Genomic DNA, 21,554 nt, shown 5'->3' with positions numbered 1-21,554 from the left:
TGTGACATTCACGAATATGAATGTTGATTTGTTGAATATATTTGATTTATGTGCAATTAAGAAATTAGTGGCCAGTTACATTAATAATATTAATTTCTCTGTATGAAGTGAAAATGGAAAAAATGTACATAAGATTGAAACTTAAAAAAAAAAATCGTAGCTAAAATTGAGCTTGGTTTAAACTACAGTTATGGGGCCAGCACGCTCCCATTTAGCCACTCTCCTATATGGGTATAATTCCTTCGATTAATAGAAATCAAACTCGAGTAATAATAGTTTACTTCGAAACAATTTGAAATTATAATGTCAGAGAGGATTAGTTTTTATACATATGAGAAATTGGTGATGAAGCTAACAAAAAGGATCAGATAGCAGAGCGTGGTTTCGATCCACGGACCTCTGGGTTATGGGCCCAGCACGCTTCCACTGCGCCACTCTGCTACATTTCTATAAGATCTTTTATTAAGACAAATGCAATCCTACGATACTATCTTGCTTAAATGTAAGATTTACTGTGGGGGGGGGCACGAATACCATGAAGGAATTCATCATATTCGTGCCCCTACGCGGAATGATTTACTGTGAAAAACAATATTCCCTCTGCCTGAGATCGGCTAACTACCTGTCCGATTAAAGGAGTTTTTAGAAATTCCTCCAGTATATAATTGAAATTGAACCCATAAACGAGTGAAAACAGCTGAAACTATTATACTTTCAGGCATACAGCTTCATGCAGAATGGATCCATTCCGAAGGATCCACACAAAACCGCACTTAGTGGCACTGTGAAGATGCAAGACTCTGCAAAGCCAGATAGGAATTAATTATGTTGGGTACCGTAAGTTATGCGTTGGTGTGTTGTTTGTGTTGTTCATCTGGCTTCTTAGTTATTGGGAGGTGCGATCACCAAGGAAGACACCTCCCAGCATCTGTCCACGGCACAATGAACTACACCAGAAGAGGATAAGAACGTCTGACGAGGCTGGCCCCTGGCAGAGCCAGGAGAAGCCCCAAATGAATGAAGAGAAAAATATTCAAGAGACATGTCCCTGAGGCAAGTAGGAGCTAGGAAAACCTGTAGTAGGGAGGAGTAAGAGTAGTAAGCAGTAGGGTGGGGAGGGATAAGAGGGTAATGTCGTGGATGGCACTGACTGGCAGGAAAGAATGAAATAAACTATTTTTTTTAGCATAAAGGATAAAATTGTCGCCAATAGTTTTAAAGAGGTTGCAGAAATTCAGGTGTTCCTTTTCTTCTTCTTAGAATTTATTCCGTTATTACAACGGTTCTCCTCAACCTAACATCGAAATTCAAGGGAGTCTCAATGATTTACAGAGTTATGAAGGTGGTAGCTTGCTACCGGTAGAGCCTCCCAAGCCAGAAAGGTTTGTAGCTAGAGACCAGACGAAAAAAGATACCCTGGTCCTCCAGGTTCGAAATTGATGCAATGGGTGAGCTCCCTATTCATCATAAAACATCCTTTCAATGCTAAAAGACCTCAGAGAAAATTCAGGTGTTCCTCGGCCGGAAAAGCGCCCCCCTGGGCCAAGTATCAATTAAAAAACGGATACGATGTGGGCAAGGATTCATTTAGGTGCAAATGAGAAATTGGCGATGGCTTTCTACTAATAATTCCATGTTTTTCCATATGTTTTTTTTTTTTTTTTCTTGGATAATAACTTTATGATCGAAATCACCTGAATCACGTTTTACATGTTTATTCTCTATTATTTAAATAGTTGATTATATCTTAGCATAATTTCAAACTTTCAGTTACTTACGTGGTGGAACAAAGTACATGAAATGAAATTAATTATGCATAAAAATTGAATATGACAGAAAAAAATTCATTTTCTTGCTTTAAAAAAAATCTTGAAAATTGAGGAAATCCCTTAATTGATTATCATGACAATGTTTGCACATTTTTTCTTGAACTTGACTTAGAGATTTAAAATATTAACTAAATATTCCTATATATATATGTATATAGCACCTTTGTAGAAAAGCTATTCATTTCTAAATTTCATATTCCAATAAATATTATGATATATATATATATATTTTTTGTTCTTTCATATATATATATATATATATATATATAAGTTAATTGAGAGAATAAGAATACAAAATGAGCTACAAAACGGGGATTGGAACTACGGAAAACATGGAAAAATAAAAAATAATAATTAGTATTAATTGCTGAAAATCTCATGATTTTAATGTCTTCATCAAGGGTCAACCATCGAAATCACAGGAAAGACCGCAACAAGTAGGGCATCTGTTTCTGACATGAAATATATGCTGGCATGCGGCAGTAGCGGCAAAAAAAAATTTCAATTTCTTATAAATTCAATATATATAAATTGAATAATAGCATAAATTGTGAAATCAAAAGATTCTCAGTACGAAAATAGCTAATGGAAACGTCTCTTCTATGCAATTAAGTAAATAAAGTTTTTTTTTTTTTTTTCTTAGTGGTTTTACATATTTCTTCTCTTAGGCCGTTTTATGAAGCAGCCAAAGGATTTCTCAGTTGCTGTGGTCCTTTAGCATAGATGCGATTCCTAAGGGTATATAGTGTTTCCATTACAGCTGTATTTGAAGGAATGGCAACAGCGACTTTCTCCTCTTTTGTTTCAATTTTCTTGTTTCCAAGACCAGTACATAAAAACAGTTTTCCATGGCTTGGGTCTTAACATCAGCTTTGTGGGATGTGAAATTATCTTGCAGGATACATACCTTACCCTTTCGCATAACTATGTCTTTGTTGATTTCTATGAACCACTCTTCAAGAGATTATCTAGGAGCTGCAGTGGACACGTATTTCACTGGTATTTACTGCAATCCACGCTGGCATATTGGACTGGCTGATTTACTGATGATTTACCAAAATGGAATATGACCTTTCTCTCTTTAGAAATTCCTCCATACCTCTAAAAAGGAGTGAAAACTGACGATTCCAAGAAGCTTGCACTAGCCCTCAAAATAGTTTTGGAAGTAGACGGATACTTCCAGGAGGAGGATGACTTTATCATTCTTTCTCGCTCATTTGGAGAAGTCTGGGTTAGTGTCCCTTTATACAGTGGTGTAATTTCTAAGGCCCTTTGTTGGTTTTGCTGTTGATACGGTTCTATAAAAAGCAAGCTTTATTATTATTATTAATGTTTAAAACTACTGAGGTTTGAAAAAAAAAAAAAAACTTTTAATTCTTCCTCTGATAAATAAATGCAAGAGGAAAGAATGATAGCAATGTCAGGGTGGCCGAGTGGTCTAAGGCGCCAGACTCAAGGTTGTCTATTTTCAACTATCTGATAGTTGATGTGAATTCTGGTCCACCTATGTGGGCGTGGCTTCGAATCCCACTCCTGACATAATGTTTTATTTACTATTATCATCATTTTTAATGATCGCTTTATTTATTTTTAGTTAGCCAATCAATAAATTGTACATGTCTCAAAATTATAAGAAGAAAAATGTTCCCTTGGAAGGAAAACTTTAAAAAAATAAACAAACTCGGAGAGGACACAATTTGAATGAGGAACGATCAATAAATGGGATTCACGTATGAGTCCTTGACCGTTAGCAATCACAACCACAATTTTTTTAAAAATAAAATCAAGTTGGTACAGGGGTAGTCCCAGGCAGAGGCTGAAAGGGCTATAGAGCCCCTCCCCCTTATCAACAAAATTATTTTTACAACTGCCTGATGATTAAAGTTTAATGAATCCCCAAAACACTCACTCCCACCTCTTTAGAAAATTCTGCGATGGCTCTCGTTCGTTTATACAGGATGTCTCAAAAATATTGGTACAAACGTTTAGGGGAGGTAGGTAACATCTAAAGGAATGCGACTCGCATAGGAACCCATAACCGGAAACGTCACGGGAAAGAAGTAGCAGAGGCACAAGAAGCAGAAATGACACAAGACAGTAATTAGTGGCAAACATTTATTTGACCTAATATTAACAATGGAGTACGAGATGGATGCATTTCTTGATGTTACAACAGATGCTCGAAGGTTCCACCATGAGACGCGATGCATGCGTGACACCGACGCAGCTCGGATTGGCAGACACGGTCGAACACACCCGGAGTTCCTTTGACAGTAGCAAAGACGAGTCTCGCCACGAGATCCATCTGTCTCCACAGGCGATTCATACACGATAGATTTGAGGGCCCACCACAGAAAGAAATCAGGTGAGCGTGGGGGTCACGCAACCGGTCCACCACGGCCAATCCATCGACGCCCAAAACGCCTGTTCAAATGGTCACGAACACACCTTCCATAATGGGCAGGCGCCCCATCATGTTGAAACCAAATATTGTGTCTCACATTTTCTGGAACATCGTCAAGTAACCCTGGTAGAACTTGTTCAAAAAAGATCCGATATTTAGCGAAGTTATTGCGGGATGGTAACAGGTATGGGCCGACTAAGCAGTCACCGACCATACCTGCCCACACATTTATTGCGAAGCGATGTTGTGCCGCATGGGGGCGCACACCGTGTGGGTTGTCGTGCGCCCACACATGAGCATTGCGCTGATTGAATAAGCCTTCCCGAGTGAAATAAGCCTATCCGTTAACAAAACATAGGCTGGAAAATTTAAGTCTTGAACACTTTCTTGGAGAAACCACTGCGCAAAAGCCATACGTGCAGGATGATCTTGGGGGAGCAGTAACTGAACCCTTTGGAGATGAAAGGGGTGTAAGGAATCGCCGTGCCAGACACGCTGTACACTGCAACGAGACACTTCTGAGGTAGAGGCAACGGCACGTGTGCTGGTAGTAGGATTATTCTGGACGGCATTCAACACACTGTCTTCCATGGCGGGAATTCGCGTCGAACGTGGTCTGCCCGCACTACTCCTGTTACCTCTAAATGACCCATAATCGCACAAATTTTGATGCACACGCGCAAACAAACGGTGGTCCGGTACATGTCTGTCTGGGAAACGTTCTCCATAAATTTGTTGAGCGGCTCGTCCATTTCCCTCTGCTAATCCATACACTAGGTGCATGTCTGCCAGCTCACAGTTCGTATATCGATGCATGCTCTTCGTGCGGCGACTACTGCTTGAATGAGTAAACCAGAAATTTTCTCTCTCGCGAACTGATGAACAGCGCCATCTACCGACTTACGGTGAAGTTTCCGGCTATGGGTTCCTATGCGATTCACATTCCTTTAGATGTTACCTCCCTACCTCCCTTAAACGTTTGTACCAATATTTTTGAGACACCCTGTAGTTATAAACGGGCAGAGGGAGAGGGTAATCAAAATGAATAATTTTACAAAACAGAACGGTCATTGATAAAATATCCAAGTTTAAATAATTGAGTATTCAACCAATCAGAGAGGTAGTTAGTCGATCTCAGGCAGAGGGAATATTGTTTTTCCCAGTAAGTAATTCCGGGTTCCTGCACAACATGCCAATCGTCCTGTGAATACAAATTTAGGACGTAATACTCAAAAGCTTAATGCGATTATTTTGCATGAAGCATGGGGCGTTTATACTATTACAAACCATCAGTCATCTCTCATATTGGGGAGTTATACTTCATAAATGGGTCGTCACTATTGCAACACCTGCCCACCCACGGATGAGAAGCCAATCAGCTTCGAAATGGTGTGGCTTTGTGGGATCTTTATGGGACTCTCCTTACCGCGAATAGGTAACAAAAGTTTTCCCTAATGAGGAAGTGTTACCTATTCGGGGGATTTATGAGTGGCTTGGTTCAGTGAGTGAGTGAGTGTGAGGAGTAACTGTCCCTTCTCTCTTTCGACCGCATTTCTTAATCTTCCTCTCCTACTGTCACTTTCCTACACCTTTTTGCTTTCCTAAGTTTAATAGGGATAACACAATGTTTTGTCCCATACCATTTTTCAAACGGTACCGTCTGGGTGGTAGTATCCGCCGAGCATAATTAACATTAGTCTTCTCAACTGGTGAAGCGTTACTTATTCAAAGCAGTGCAATACCTCTACCACTCGTTGTGAAAGTATTCACAATATGATATACAATTAAAACGATACCAATAATCGATTTGGACAGTCCACTACGAGCAAAACGTGGTGAAAAGGCACTAACCCGGTCAATAACAAAGCATAATACTGTATATCCTAAGTTACTGAGCCTAAAAACCACCAACAACAATAACTGCATGGGCCAATATCCCTGCAGATGGCTTTTGCCACGCAATGGAATTCGTGCCCCAACACAACCAAAAATAAGTAAATCTTTTTTTTATGATTCTGGTATCGTTAATTGCATATCCCTTAAAGAGAGCTGCTGGACACGTGTAGCAGAGTGGCGCAGTGGAAGCGTGCTGGGCCCATAACCCAGAGGTCCGTGGATCGAAACCACGCTCTGCTATTAGTGATTTTTTTTTTTTTTTTCTTCAGTTTGAGTTGACCGTTACCACTAGTATCTTGTACTGGCTAATTGTTTTCCTGTAGGTACATACATATATATATATATATATATATATATATATATATATATATATATATATATATGTTTAGTTGTTCTATGATTTTAATACTTCATTAATTAGTTCTTCGATTTGCTGTTTTTGGAAGATGTTTCCCACAAGCAATACATACACTGTATCTATGTTTCCACGTAGGCAATCATAGATAGATTTATAAGAAATGTTAATCCGAGAAAGACACGACAAAGAGATTCAACGAGAGAAGATGTAAACTAAGCCCTATTTCGTGTTGCACACAAACCTCTTAACATTTCAATTCCCAGGCCAACTCTCGAAAAAGCACATACTTTAGCTAAGAAACTGGATGTTCAAGGAACGTTTAATCGATAATGGATTCATTTGCTTTTTACGATGTAATTCAAAAAATTACATGGTAAAAAGCAAAGTCATGACAAGGAAGTAGCGGAGTCTTGGCTACGTAATGCTTGACCTGACCGTCATGAGCACTACAAAGCAGAGGATATCTATAATTATGATGGGGTCTATTGCCATGCCTCCCAGTGGTCTCGTGTTAGCAAATGAATTACCATCTGGATCCAAGGTAAGAAAAGTAAGAATAACAGCCCTCGTTGCGTACAAATGGACGGGAACAGATAATAGAAAGCTGCTCATCATTTGTAAATCAGCCAATGTGGATTGCAGTCAACAGCAGTGAAATATGTTTCCAATTGCAGAGCATGGATAACCTCTGAAAAGAGTGGCTCATAGAATTCAAAAAAGTCATGGTTATGCGAAAGCGTAAGGTGCGGATCCTGCTAGATAATTTTTCATCCTTCAAAACTAAAGTGACCAGAGGTCCGGATTAAGCCTGACAGTCTCGGATTTCAGTCGTTTGCCCCGCATTGAAAACTGTCCAGGAAAATGTCCCGGATTGGACATGTAGCCTGCATACAATGCAAATGTATTGTTGTTATTATTATTATTATTACTCTTTTATATTATTTCTCTCTGATGGGGAGTTCCACCTCGTGATGGGTATTGCTACCAAGTACACAGGGTGATTGTTGTTATGTCTGGTGTTACTGATGGTCTAGGAACTCCCTGACTAGGAAATCCTGAACACCTGACTACAGGTGTTCAGGATTGTGACTTTCTGGAGTTCCTTGTAGGTGTTTGCTAGGAGACCTATTGCTGCGAGGCTGTTATGTGCGGTTTTGTCACAATACCTGTGGTTGACACAATGAGCTGGATGGTCGTTACTTTTTGCATATGCAACATCTCTTTGATCTCCTGTCTTAGGTTGATGTACTTCCTGATTTTTTCCCCATGGGTTTTCTGCAGGTTTCCAGTGTTGGATAAAGCTATGTCAATCAGATAGGTAGCCTTTTCCTTCTTGTCCACAACGGTTATGTCCAGTCTGTTGTGCGGGACTGTTCTATCCGTTATTATGGCGCAGTCCCAGTACAGCTTGTGGGTTGGGGTCTCTAGTACTGCCTGGGGTTTGTACATGTACTTGTAGTAACACTTTTTTTCGATCAACTGGTATTTCCTTGCTAGCTTCTGATGTATTCTTCCTCCGATCCTGGCTACCTGTATATATATAGGCTGTATTCGTTTTTTTTTTTTAAGATATTTTATTTTATAAGTTTAGTTCAAAGAAGTCAATGTATTGAATTTATATTTTGTATGTGAATATTTTTTATATGTAAAAAAACTTTTAAAAAATATGTGTACATTGTTTCTAGGGGGGGGGGTTTCCCAATCCCCCAGATGTACCCTTTATAGAGTGGTGAAATTTCTTAGGCCCTTTGCTGGTTTCTGTTTTGAAACGATTCTATAAAAGGCACTTTTTTAATGTTTAAAACTAGTGAGGTTTGAAAACAAAATAAAACTTTTAATTCTTACTCTCATAAATAAATGCAATAGAGAACCATGAGAGCAATGTCAGGGTGGCCGAGCGGTCTAAGGCGCCAGACTCAAGGTTGTCTATACCTTCAACTATCTGTCAGTTGATGTGAATTCTGGTCCACGTATGTGGGCGTGGGTTCGAATCCTACTCCTGACATAATATTTTTTTACTATTATCATCATTTATAATGATCACTTTATTATTTTTTTTGCTCTAGGTGTTTTATAATTTTATATTAATAACAGATTTATTTTCGATTGTCAGATTGGTATTCCACGTCTTTTCAAATTGTTTTTCAAATTTTCCTTCTTTTGTACTACATGACAATTAAAAATGATGTTTTAATTGTATAAATGATAATTATAATAAACAATACAGCAAAATAAGAGTATTTTATGTGATCTTTTGTAAGTTATAAAAAATTTTAAAACTTTTGAAAAACAATGAATAAAAATAAATAAAATTTATATTAATTGATTGTTTTAAAAATTTATTTTAAATAAATTTATTTTAAATAAATTTATTTTAAATTTATTTAAAAAGAAAAATGTTCCGTTGGAAGCAAAGCTTTATCAAAATAAATAAACTCGGAGAGGACACAGTTCGAATGGGGAACAATGAATTTATGGGATTCATTGATGGATCCTTGACCTTTATCAGTTACAGCCACATTTTTTTGTTTTTTTTTTTTTTTCAATAAAATCAAGTTGGTACAGGGGCAGCCCTAGACAGAGGCTGAAAGGGCTAATCCCCCCCCCCCTTATGAACCAAATTATTTTCACAGCTACCTGATGAAGGCTTAATGATTCACCAACACACTCACTCCCACCTCTTTAGAAAATTCTGGGACGGCACTTGGTTCGTGTTTAGTTATAAATGGGCAAGGGGGTGGGGGTTGCCGAAGTGGATAATTTTACAAAAGGGAAAGGTCGTTGATAAAAGATCCATGTTTATATAATCGACTATTCAACCAATCGGAGAGGTAGTTAACTGATCTCAGGCAGAGAGAATATTGTTTTTCCCAGTAAGTAATTCCTGGTTCCTGCACAATATGCAAATCGCCTATCCTAAATTACTGACGAGCCTAAAAACCACTAACAACAATAACTGCATGGGCCAATATCCCTGCAGAAGGCTCTGCCACGTAATGGATTACGTTCCCCCCCCCAAAAGTAACCTTTCATTTATGCATGATAGTATCGTAGGATTGCATTTCCCTTAACGAAAGAGCGTTATTGAAACCTAGCAGAGTGGCGCAGTGGAAGAATGCTGTGCCCATAACCCAGAGGTCCGTAGATTGAAACCACGCTCTGCTATATGTTCTTTTTTGTTTAATTCTTTACCGGCTTCTCATATGAATAAATACCAGTCCTCTCCGACATCGTATCCATACATTGGTTCATATTTGCAGCCCCGGATCCAGATGTTTACAATTGTTCTCCATAATTTAACACTGTTTTGGGAAGTATTTTCGTATATTTTTATTTATTTTCATGAATTTTTCCACCAGTCAAATTTCCTAATCGTTAGTGGAGAAAAGCGACATTTAAGGGTTTATTACGGAGTCTATTACTGTGTTCTCCCGCGAGGTGGTCTGGTGTTACCAAATGAAGTACCATCTGGAGACAAAGTAAGAGTAACAGCCTTCGTTGCGTGCAAGTGGACAGGAACTGATCGAAAGCGCCATCGGTAAATCTGTTAATCCCGTATGCCAATGTGGATTGCAGTCAATACCAGTGAAATATGCATCCAGCTACAGAGCCTGGATAACGTCTTAAAAGAGTGGCTCATAGAATTCAACAAAGACATGGTTATGCGAAAGCGTTAAGGTACAGATCCTGATAGATAATTTCACATCCCACAAAATTAGTTTAATAAATTAAATTCGTTTAATGTACTTTGTTCCACTATGTAAGTCATAACTAAAAGTTTGAAATTGTTAATATATGATCAAATATTCAAAAAATAGTTCAAAAATAAACATATAAATCGTGATTCAAGTGATTTCGATCAAAAAACAAAAAGGAAGTTCAAAAATACGGTATCCTTAAATACTAATATGGATAAAATAATTGCCATCTGATTATATTAAGTACGTGATTGTAATCTATGCGATTCTCCTTGGACTATATTGTTCCTCTATTAATGTCATAGAATTGCATTTCCGAGTACCAAAAAAAGTGACCTTCATCCTCGGATGTGTAGGAGGGAGCCCCAGAAGCTTGCACCAGCTCTTGTTAAAATTTCGGAATTAAAAAAAAAAAAAAAAAAAAAAAGCTGCTTTTTAACTTGAAGAGGAAGTTACGTAGCACAGTGGCGCAGTGGAAGCGTGCTGGGCCCATAACCCAGAGATCCGTGGATGGAAACCACGCTCTGCAATATGTTTTGATTATTGTTTGAAAATTTTTAAATCTCAGCTTGTTGTAATTAATGCGTATTGTTTGACAGTTGGTATTATCAGAAGTAATAATAATGTTATTTCCTAATAACACCAACTGTAGTTCATAATATTAGGAGATAGTCCTCGCCAATATCTCATTTGCCCCTATATCCCTGCAGATGGCTTTTGCCACGCAATGGAATTCGTGTCCAAATCTAACCAAAAATAAGTAAATCTTTCGCTTATGATTCTGGTATCGTAGTATTGCATTTCCCTTAATGAGAGCATGTTTGCCACATGTAGCAGAGTGGCGCAGTGGAAGCGTGCTGGGCCCATAACCCAGAGGTCCGTGGATCGAAACCACGCTCTGCTATAATTGATTTTTTTTTCCCCCTTCAGTTTGAGTTCTTTTTTTTTTTTTTATGTGAACCCCAAGCACGAGAGGCATTAGAACCTATACTACTTAGTACCGTGCTTGGGTTAACCGTTGACCGTTACCAGTAGTATCTTGTACTGGCTAATTGTTTTCCTGCAGGTAAATATATTTTTAGTTGTTCTATGTTTTTAATACTTCATTAATTATTTGTTCTTCGATTTGCTGTTTTTTGAAAATGTTTCCCACAAGCATAGACATTAATACCAAGCAATACATACACTGTATCTATGTTTCCACGTAGGCAATCATAGATAGATTTATAAGAAATGTTAATCCGAGAAAGAAATGACAAAGAGATTCAACCTAGAAGATGTCAACGAAGCCCTATTTCGTGTTGACACAAACCTCTTAGCATTTCAATTCCCAGGCCACCCCTCGAAAAAGCACATACTTTAGCTAAGAAACTGGATGTTCAAGGAACGTTTAATCGATAATGGATTCATTTGCTTTTTACCATGTAATTCAAAAAATTCCATGGTAAAAAGCAAAGTCATGACAAGGAAGTAGCGGAGTCTTGGCTACGTAATGCTTGACCTGACCGTCATGAGCACTACAAAGCAGAGGATATCTATAATTATGATGGGGTCTATTGCCATGCCTCCCAGTTGTCTCGTGTTAGCAAATGAATTACCATCTGGATCCAAGGTAAGAAAAGTAAGAATAGCAACCCTCGTTGCGCACAAATGGACGGGAACAGATAATAGAAAGCTGCTCATCATTTGTAAATCAGCCAATGTGGATTGCAGTCAATAGCGGTGACATATGCTTCCAATTGCAGAGCATGGATAACCCCTGAAAAGAGTGGCTCATAGAATTCAAAAAAGTCATGGTTATGCGAAAGCGTAAGGTACGGATCCTGCTAGATAATTTCTCATCCCTCAAAACTAAAGTGACCAGAGGTCCGAATTAAGCCTGACAGTCTCGGATTTCAGTCGTTTGCCCCGCATTGAAAACTGTCCCAGAAAATGTCCCGGATTGGACATGTAGCCTGCATATAATGCAAATGATTTGCGTTATGTTTGTCAGGAACCAACGGTACAACGGAAAGAGTTTTTTCGTTGGTAAATAAGCCGTCGATGTCAAAAAAAAAAAAAAAAAAAAAACACAGCTGACCGTGATTTTATTTCTCCCTGATTGGGGGTTCCACCTTGTGATGGGTATTGCTACCAAGTACACAGGGTCGTTGTTCTTACGTCTTGTCCTACTGTTGGTGGAGGAACTCTCTGACTATCCTACAGGTGTTTAGGATTGCGACTTTCTGGAGTTCCTTGTATGTGTTCGCTGGGAGACCTATTGCTGCTAGGCTGTTATGTAGGGTCTTTGGTACCGTACCAGTGGTCGACATGATGATCGGGATGGTCGTTACTTGTTGCATATGCCACATCTGTTTGATCTCTTGTCTTAGGTTCGTGTACTTCCTGATTTTTTACCCATGAGTTTTCTGCTGGTTGCCAGTGTTGGGTACCACTGTGTCAATCAGATAGGTAGTCTTTTTCTTCTTGTCCACAAGGGGTTATGTTCGGTCTGTTGTGCGGGTTTGTCCTATGCGTTATTATGGCGCGGTTCCAGTACAGCTTGTGGGTTGGGGTTTCTAGTACTGCCTCGGGGTAGTACTTGTAGTACGGTACGCTTTCTTTGATCAACTGGTATTTCCTTTCTAGCTTCTGAAGTATTAACCTGGCTACCCTGTCGTGTCTACGAGTGTACTCAGTGATGTGTTGGATCGTTTCTGAGGCCAGGTGGCATCATCTGCAGGTGTCATCTGACACTCCGGGCTCCTTGGCGATGCATTTTTTCTAGTTCCTGGTGTTCATTACCTGGTCTTGGATGGCGATCATGAATCCCTCAGTCTCGGGGAAGAGCGTCCTGCTCGCTAGCATGCATTGGAAGCAGTTTTATCTATGTGATCTTGATGGAGATCATTGTAGTGTCTGCCATTGAGTGTCTTCTCTGCCCATCTTTCTAGCTTCGTTTGTGCCTCCTGGTTGGGGGAACTCCTTGCTTAGGTTGAGTGGATATACCACTTGTCTATCTTCCTTATGGCCTGATGGAGTGCCGCTGTGTGTTTCTGGAAGTAATCCTTCAGGTTAGCAATCGCTGTCTTCTGTTGCTTAATGAGATCTCTCAGGCCCCTCCTCCTTCTTTCCGAGCAATTGTCAGTCTGTTCACGGCTGACTTCGAGTGGTGTTGGCGGCTCTTGGTCATCATTGTTCTTGTCTTTCTCATGATATTCTCCAACTCGGCGTTAGTCCAATCTATTACCCCGAAGGAGTATGTTAGCACTGAGACCGCATAGGTGTTTATGGCTTTAATTGTGTTCCCTCCGTTCAGCTTTGCTTTCAGCAGGCTTCTGAGTTTCTGATGGTATTTTCGGTCAGGCAGGCCTTAATTTCCTTGTGCTATAACTGATGAGCCTGCATCATCCCAAGGTATTTTTAGGCCTCTCCCTCTGTCACGGCTTCGATCTCTTTACCAGTCTGCAGCTGGTAGTTTTTGGTTGACTAATTTTCTCTGGTGCATTGCGTGAGTCTTGCATTTGTCTAAACGATTTCCATCCGAATATCATTGCTGAATTCTTTCGTGATCCGGAGTGGTTGCTGGAGTTGCTTCTCGGTTGCCCCGTAGAGCTTGATGTCATCTATGTACATCAGGTGGGTGAGGGTGTACAGGTTCTTTCTTCTTTCTTTGAGGTTATTATGGCCTCTGTTATTATTATTATCTTTCTATACATCAAAATAATTTTCCTCCTAATGATATTTATTCAGCCAATGGGAGAAGAGAGATGCGGGTTGCGTGGTAATTCGAAATGAATACAAAAATACGTAAGAAAAGCTTGTTTATGTGGTAAGACAAGCTTCTGTTTAAGTGAGGTCACGTGCTATGTTTATCTAACATGACCACGCGGTACCGTTCTTGATTTCCATATGTAACGTATTTATTTAAATAAACTAAATGCAACAAGGCATAATATTTTAAGAGTTTAAGATTCTATATCTATATAATATCGGTGGAGATACAGTATACGCAACTCTTAAAGAAAAACTACGATCGTAGTGTGAAAGGCCCCCACCGATGAAAAGCCAACTAGCTTTGAAACGGTGCCGTCTGGGTGGTGGTGCCCATCGAGAATAAGTGACAATAATCTTCTCTATTAGTGAAGTGTTACTTATTTGAGGTAGTACAATACATGGTAACACGTTGTGAAGGATGAGCACAATATGAGATACAGATGAAATGATGCCCTTTACACTACTAACATAGTTTTTCTTTAAGAGTTGTGTATGGTGTATCTACACCGATATTATATACATATATTAACGTATTTATGTATTCATGGCTGAGGAAGAGACACACACAGAGTCGAAAGCTTCTGTAAGTATTTTATCTTATAAGTTTAGTTCGAAGAAGTCAATGTATTGAATTTATATTTTGTATGTGAATATATTTTATATTTAAAAAAAATAAAAAATATATGTGTATATTGTTTCTGGGGGCGGGGTCCCAACACCCAGATGTACCCTTTATAGCGTGGTGCAATTCTAAGGCCCTTTGCTGATTTCGCTGTTGAAACGATTCTATAAAAGGCACTTTTTTATTTATTTTTTTTTTATGTTTAAAACTACTGAGGTTTGAAAACAAAATAAAACTTTTAATTCTTACTCTCATAAATAAATGCAATAGAAAAACATAAGCGCAATGTCAGGGTGGCCGAGCGGTCTAAGGCGCCAGACTCAAGGTTGTCTATACCTTCAACTATCTGACAGTTGATGTGAATTCTGGTCCACGTATGTGGGCGTGGGTTCGAATCCCACTCCTGACATAATTTTTTTTTTTACTATTATCTTCATTTATAATGATCACTTTATTATTTTTTTTTTGCTCCATGTGTTTTGTAATTAATAACAGATTTATTTTCGATTGTCAGATTGGTATTCCACGTCTTTTCAAATTGTTTTTCAAATTTTCCTTCTTTTGTACTACATGACAATTAAAAATGATGTTTTAATTGTATAAATGATAATTATAATAAACAATACAGCAAAATAGAGTATTTTATGTGATTTTTGTAAGTTATAAAAATTTTTAAAACTTTTGAAAAACAATGAATAAAAATAAATAAAATTTATATTAATTGATTGTTTTAAAAATTTATTTTTAAAAAAGTCAATAAATTATATATTTCCCAAGATTATAAAAAGAAAAATGTTCCCTTGGAAGAAAAGCTTTATCAAAATAAACAAACTCGGAGAGGACACAGTTTGAATGGGGAACAATGAATTTATGGTATTCATTGACGGGTCCTTGACCTTTATCAGTTAAAACCACAGTTTTTTGGGTTCTTTTTTCAATAAAATCAAGTTGGTACAGGGGCAGCCCTAGACAGAGACTGAAAGGGCTAATCCCCCCCCCCCCTCCATTATGAACAAAATTATTTTCACAGCTACCTGATAAAAGATTAATTATTCACCAAAACACTCACTCCCACCTCTTTAGAAAACTCTGGGACGGCTCTTGGTTCGTGTTTAGTTATAAATGGGGAAGGGAGTGGGGGTTGCCGAAATGGATAATTTTACAAAAGGGAAGGGTCGTTGATAAAAGATCCATGTTTATATAATCGACTATTCAACCAATCGGAGAGGTAGTTAACTGATCCCAAGCAGAGAGAATATTGTTTTTCCCAGTAAGTAATTCCGGGTTCCTGCACATCCAAATCGCCTATCCTAAATTACTGATGAGCCTAAAAACCACTAACAATAATTACTGCATGGGCCAATATCCCTGCAGAAGGCTCTGCCACGTAATGGAATACGTGCCCCCCCCCCAAAATTAACCTTTCATTTATGAATGATAGTATCGTAGGATTGCATTTCACTTAACGAAGGAGCGTTACTGAAATGTAGCAGAGTGGCGCAGTGGAAGCGTGCTGGGCCCATAACCCAGAGGTCCGTGGATCGAAACCACGCTCTGCTATATGTTTTGATTATTGTTTGAAAATGTTTAAATCTCAGCTTGTTGTAATTAATGCGTATTTCTTGACAGTTGGTATTATCAGAAGTAATATTAATATTATTTACTAATACCAATTAATCTCCTAATAACACCAACTTTAGTTCATAATATTAGGAGAGAGTCCTCGCCAATATCTCATTTGCCTCTAAATTAATCCTCGTCCACATCATATCTGTTTTTTTAATTCATACTTGGTCGCGGTTCCCAGTCTTCCCCCCCCCCGAAGAACACCTGAATTTTTTTACCCTTCAAACCATTGGAAACAAATGCAAAGTACTGGATATGGGTAGAAGTACCCTCACAGAAATGAACCAACTGTGTGGCACTACTACACTTAGGGTGGTAGAAAATGAAAAAGATCTGGGAGTAATTGTGTAGTCAGATATAAAATTTTCTGAGCAGTGGAGGGAGGCTGCCAGAGCAGCTCATTATATTGTCAATGGTATACAAGAATTTGCTAGTAGGGAAAAGGTGATCATTCCTTTATATAAGGCAATGAATGGTCAGGCCACGCCTTAAGTACTGCGCACAGGTCTGGAGGCCTCATTTTAGAAAGGATGTAGAGTTGCTTGAGCGAGTACACAGAAGGGCAACAAAATTAGAGAGGGAAACGAACGAGTGGTCTTAAATTTCTGAAAATTGCAGCATCTGGAGACTGGGCACCTGCTAGGTGATCTCGTTGAGGTGTATAAGGCCTTGAATGGGTTCAGCAAGCTCAATGCTGATGGGATTCTTCTTCTTGCTCAGATTACGAGGGGGCGTAAATTCAAATTGAGGAAAGATAGTTATAGAATAGATGTGTTGAACTTTACCTTTAGCCAGTGGGTAGTTGATTGCTTCAAAAAACTTTCATCTGTCGTTGTGGAAGTTGATAGCTTCACATGTCTCGATTACTACCATCCCATAATTTTATCCTTGTTGCCAAAAAATACTTTTATATATTTTTATTCTTTTTCCACCCCGTCTGCCCCATCTACGACATTCACAAGCAGTGGAAGTCGGATACTTATGAATGTCTTAGCATTACATTTCTCTGATATAAGTTCAATATAAGAACAACCTAAACGTAGCAGAGTGGCGCAGTGGAAGCGTGCTGGGCCCATAACCCAGAGGTCCGTAGAACGAAACCACGTTATGTTATTTGAGTATTTTTTTCCTCCATTCAGTTTTACATTAATTGTTACCACCAATATCATTTAACAATAAAACGTCGATTTTATCCAGTTTGCAATTTCCAGTTTTCGAATAATGTTTATTTATTCTTTTTATGACATAAAATTTAAGAAATATGTCTGCACAATGTTTACATAGGAAAGTTAGTATTATGTGGAATCACTGGAAATCATTGAACTGCATTACATTTCCCTTAATAAAAGAAACCAAACAGGTCTGACATGTGGGAAGCGTTCCATCCCCTAATACAAATTATAATAGTTATGATGATAATAATAATTAATATTATTCTTGATGCAGAATTTTAAGCCCGGCCTCAGGCCAACTGAATGAAACTTTATAGCCCAAAATGAATGAAATGACCCAACTTTTTAAATTTACATGGACTTAAGAGCCGATCTTTTAACTGACGTGTTGAGAGCCAGGCCAAGACTGAAGTTACGATATGTTATGGGCAAGATGGGCAGAACTGTTAGATTACTGTTTTTTCATTAAAACAATGACTCAAGGAATCATGTTGCGAGTTGGAGTATTCCTTAATAAAAGGATGGGTGAGAGCTGTTGTTGCAGATTGTTTTGGGTAACAGCAGATGTTGAACCGCCGTCAAGGCCAGATTTACCAGAGCACAGTGGCACAGTTATTGCAAGTGTTGTCTGGTCGGTTTGCCTGTTTTTCTGAAAAACAGGCCTATACGCACGAAAAATGTTTTATATGTAAACATCCTTGACGACATCTACTAAATTTCGAAGAGCTAGAACGAAAATCATGAACGATGTAATTTATACTCACGCCCGCTACTTACTCCACCGAATCAATGTTAGTGATAAATAGGATACAAACGACCGCTGCTTACTGTACCGAATCAACGTTTGGAAGAAGTTAGGCCAATAGCCTAATTACCCATTTGATTGCGGCCATTTCTTGAATAGTATGATTGCAACAATACAAGTATTTATATTGTTACAATCATACTATCATGTTGGATCATGTTACTCTGTCATGCTTTGTCGCAAATTCCACATGCAGCGCTAACGAGATCTGCAAGAAAAGACAGTATCCACGCATAATACGTTATCGAAACCATCACGGCTCAGGATCTTAAGAAGTACAAGCACGAGATGGTAATACTCCACATTTCATTTCGCAGTGAGGAAACAGAGACATTGCCAAAGATGAAATATGTCAAAATCTACGACGACAATGGAGAGCTCATATTAGATCGTAAATTGTGTGAATCGGACTTGGACATTCGCAAAACGATTGAAATATTTAAGACGACGTGTCAAGACAACGACGACGGTGACCCTGACTAACATGACCTGTATAGCCTTGTAACGCGACTGCGAGAAGAAGACCCCTTTCGAAACTTTTACAATCATCCAAACAGCAGATGAATGAGGATCTAAAGCACACCACGCTCAACCGAATCAGCGCAATTCAAAGAAATGCGAAAACTTGATGACCAACGAGGACTTCTGCAACTTAATGAGAATGGCCAATGACAAGCAAAAGATACTCATACATGTAATTTGGAGTCTGTTATCTCTCAATCACGAACCGATTAAAATATTCTTGACAGGCCCAGCTGGTTACGGAAAAACGTTTATAATTCGCCTCGTGGGAGGGAATATACAACCGCTTCAGTAATACCGACGGGTACTGTAACGCTTACATTACATGCGCTTCAACTGGTAAGGTTAAACTTGTAATGTTGAAGCACATGTAATGTAATGATCGTTGGTGTGCTCAAAGCTGGCATAAACCAGCTCTGCGCACATTCAAAATCACTGCTCTCAAGATATCCATTTCTCTGGTTACCAAAAAGTTTGTGCCACGTGTAGCAATGGTTGGTCCAAAGCCACCTACTTAGTATGCCCCGAATCATAAACGTTTTTCCGCAACCGGCTAGTTTATGCCAGCTCTGAGCACATCCAAGATCATTTCCCATGATCCTTTGCATCATCTCCTAACCTACTCCGTTTTTCTTTGTTATGAAACGAAATGTCCATAAAAGTTACTTGTCTCATTGAAGAGATTCGATCCAATCCTGTGTGGGGAGAACGATGATCATCAATAAATGCATGGGCCAATTATCTCTGCAGAAGGCTTTTCTCACGTCATGGTATTCGTGCCTCAACCCAACATGATAGTATCGTAGGAGTGCATTTATTTTAATAAATATTATAGAGAGGGAGCAGAGGGGCGCAGTGGAAGCGTGCTGGGCCCATAATCCAGAGGTCCGTCGATCGAAATCACGCTCTGCTATAGGGTCATTTTTGTTCGATTAAGATTTCTTAAAAACAAAAACAAATCCTGTCCGGCATGGTATCCTTACTTTTATTCATATTTGTAGCCCCGGGTCCAGATGGCCCCCCGAGATATATCTAAAAGTTTTGTTACAGTTACAATTGCTCTCCATAATTTTATCTCTGTTGCCGGAAATCATATCCAACACGCAACCCTCTGTTCGTCACGTAGCGTAACACGAGGGGTACCGTATACTCAATTTCAACCTTTCTGTGAAAAAAAATAATAATAAAATTTAAAAAAAAAAATATATATATATTTTTTTTTTGTTTACAGTTTTGTCAGACCTTTGCTGGTTTCGCTGTTGAAACGATTCTATAAAAGGCACTTTATTTATTTATTTTTTTTATGTTTAAAACTATTGAGGTTTGAAAACAAAATAAAACTTTTAATTCTTACTCTCATAAATAAATGCAATAGAAGAACGTAAGAGCAATGTCAGGGTGGTCGAGCGGTCTAAGGCGCCAGACTCAAGGTTGTCTATACCTTCAACTATCTGACAGTTGATGTGAATTCTGGTCCACGTATGTGGGCGTGGGTTCGAATCCCACTCCTGACATAATATTTTTTTACTATTATCATCATTTATAATGATCACTTTATTACTTTTTTTGCTCTAGGTGTTTTCTAATTTTATATTAATAACAGATTTATTTTCGATTGTCAGATTGGTATTCCACGTCTTTTCAAATTGTTTTTCAAATTTTCCTTCTTTTGTACTACATGACAATTAAAATTGATGTTTTAATTGTATAAATGATAATTATAATAAACAATACAGCAAAATAAGAGTATTTTATGTGATCTTTTGTAAGTTATAAAAAATTTTAAAACTTTTGAAAAACAATGAATAAAAATAAATAAAATTTATATTAATTGATTGTTTTAAAAATTTGTTTTTAAAAGAGTCAATAAATTATATATTTCCCAAGATTATAAAAAGAAAAATGTTCCCTTGGAAGCAAAGCTTTATCAAAATAAACAAACTCGTAGAGGACACAGTTTGAAAGGGGAATAATGAATTTATGGTATTCATTGATGGGTCCTTGACCTTTATCAGTTACAACCACAGTTTTTTGGGTTCTTTTTTCAATAAAATCAAGTTGGTACAGGGGCAGCCCTAGACAGAGACTGAAAGGGCTAATCCCCCCCGCCCCATTATGAACAAAATTATTTTCACAGCTATCTGATAAAAGATTAATTATTCACCAAAACACTCACTCCCACCTCTTTAGAAAACTCTGGGACGGCTCTTGGTTCGTGTTTAGTTATAAATGGGGAAGGGGTGGGGGTTGTCGAAATGGATAATTTTACAAAAGGGAAGGGTCGTTGATAAAAGATCCATGTTTATATAATCGACTATTCAACCAATCGGAGAGGTAGTTAACTGATTTCAGGCAGAGAGAATATTGTTTTTCCCAGTAAGTAATTCCGGGTTCCTGCACATCCAAATCGCCTATCCTAACTTACTGATGAGCCTAAAAACCACTAACAATAATTACTGCATGGGCCAATATCCCTGCAGAAAGCTCTGCCACGTAATGGAATACTTGCCCCCCCCCCAAAAGTAACCTTTCATTTATGAATGATAGTATCGTAGGATTCCATTTCACTTAACGAAGCAGCGTTACTGAAAAGTAGCAGAGTGGCGCAGTGGAAGCGTGCTGGGCCCATAACCCAGAGGTCCGTGGATCGAAACCACGCTCTGCTATATGTTTTGATTATTGTTTGAAAATGTTTAAATCTCAGCTTGTTGTAATTAATGCGTATTGTTTAACAGTTGGTATTATCAGAAGTAATATTAATATTATTTACTAATACCAATTAATCTCCTAATAACACCAACTTTAGTTCATAATATTAGGAGATAGTCCTCGCCAATATCTCATTTGCCTCTAAATTAATCTTCGC

At 38.4% G+C, this 21,554-nt stretch overlaps 4 non-coding genes across 4 annotated transcripts; all 4 read left to right on the top strand.

Moving 5' to 3' along the window:
* The first annotated feature begins 3,248 nt into the window (after window positions 1-3,248).
* On the top strand, window positions 3,249-3,368 carry TRNAL-CAA (transfer RNA leucine (anticodon CAA)). Its single transcript has 2 exons — window positions 3,249-3,286; window positions 3,323-3,368. It is a non-coding gene; the product is annotated as a tRNA-Leu (tRNA).
* Window positions 3,369-8,370: 5,002 nt separating this feature from the next.
* On the top strand, window positions 8,371-8,492 carry TRNAL-CAA (transfer RNA leucine (anticodon CAA)). The gene is made up of 2 exons: window positions 8,371-8,408; window positions 8,447-8,492. It is a non-coding gene; the product is annotated as a tRNA-Leu (tRNA).
* A 6,358-nt stretch (window positions 8,493-14,850) lies between these two features.
* Window positions 14,851-14,972, top strand: TRNAL-CAA (transfer RNA leucine (anticodon CAA)). The gene is made up of 2 exons: window positions 14,851-14,888; window positions 14,927-14,972. It is a non-coding gene; the product is annotated as a tRNA-Leu (tRNA).
* A 5,108-nt stretch (window positions 14,973-20,080) lies between these two features.
* Window positions 20,081-20,202, top strand: TRNAL-CAA (transfer RNA leucine (anticodon CAA)). Its single transcript has 2 exons — window positions 20,081-20,118; window positions 20,157-20,202. It is a non-coding gene; the product is annotated as a tRNA-Leu (tRNA).
* Window positions 20,203-21,554: the final 1,352 nt, after the last annotated feature.

The sequence above is a fragment of the Mastigoproctus giganteus genome, chromosome 11 (genome assembly GCF_048544385.1).
Source record: "Mastigoproctus giganteus isolate SK-2022 chromosome 11, ASM4854438v1, whole genome shotgun sequence".
Lineage (NCBI taxonomy): Eukaryota > Metazoa > Arthropoda > Arachnida > Uropygi > Thelyphonidae > Mastigoproctus > Mastigoproctus giganteus.
This window is presented reverse-complemented; position numbering and strand designations above follow the sequence as displayed.